Genomic DNA, 1,324 nt, shown 5'->3' with positions numbered 1-1,324 from the left:
TAATCTCAAATTAAATCCCATTTGAGCCAAAATCGTGATAAACGATGGGTCCGAATTTCAGATTTTGTCTCGCTATATGTTTGGAGATATGATACAAGGAAGTCATGGTTTTTCCAAGCTCCCAAATTACATCCCAAACAAGTGACCCTAGTATAATTATCATAACTCTCTCTCTGAGCATCAAATTGAAATTTAGTAAGAATTTCAGGAAAGAAGAGAAGATATATTTTTCTTTACATCACTTTCAGGTCTGAAGGTCGAAACAGTGACACGTGGCAGATCGTACAAGTCTCGTCTATTGAACCAATCTATAATTAGGTCATCGTGGCATATTTGGCATAACTCTTTCTTTAAGAATTCAATATTGATTAGACTAGTGGAGTTGGAAAGAGGACTTAATGGGCTACCATAGGACGAAATTTCAGACCTTGGAGATCTGAAATTATAGAGATACAAAAAATTCAATATGAAGCTCCTACAAAGCAAAAGAAGGTGTGTAGTTTTTTTTCTAATTTGCATAAGTTTGATTTGATAAATTAGTTTGAAGTGATTCAAAGGGAATAGTGAAGCATAATGATGAGCACCAGTATTTCAGCAAGAATGTTGCAACTCCTGCGGCTACCAACTTTCCTTTATCAACCTAGGGTATGTACAAACTTGGAGGTGACAGTGTTGTATACACAAGTAGATGCGATGGCTCCGCTATTTCTCAAACCAACCTTCTATTGATTCAGAAGAAGCTTGATTACCAATGAGAAAAAGAGAAATTTGCACTTAACTGAAATCTTGTCTACTGTAGTAAGGAAAGACTGAAATCAAATGCTTAAACACACCATTCATCTAATTAGTGCTAAGAGGATTTTCTTTAAAATAATGCATAATTAACATGTGTGTAATCCTACTGTCCTAGGCATGCAATTTGAAATAACCAAACATTCTACTGATGTGCATGTAAATGAGCATAATAACTCCTTTTTCCTTTTTGTATTTTTTTTGTGAAAATTTGAATGCTAAATCCTCTTGGTGATGTGGCAGGTGGATTAGGGATGATGGTGAATGGTCAAATGGATTGGGAGGCAAGTAGGGGTCTTCTTCTATCTTCCTAGGTTATTTTTCCATAATTCGGCCTCAAAACAGGCCACTACAGGTCATCCTACAGGATGTCCTAATGCCTCCTACGGCATGTCCTGATGCTCCTACAGGATCCGGATGAGAGTAAGATGAGGGGTTTGGAAGGTGGTGTAGGGCTTAGGGAAGGTGAATGGTGGAAGAAATGAGGCAAGGGAGTGGCTAGGACTCCTTCATAACTCAAAATAGTGTTTGT

Source organism: Pinus tabuliformis, chromosome X (assembly GCF_031772625.1).
Source record: "Pinus tabuliformis cultivar Carrire ecotype Pingquan chromosome X, CPIR1, whole genome shotgun sequence".
NCBI lineage: Eukaryota > Viridiplantae > Streptophyta > Pinopsida > Pinales > Pinaceae > Pinus > Pinus tabuliformis.
This window is presented reverse-complemented; position numbering follows the sequence as displayed.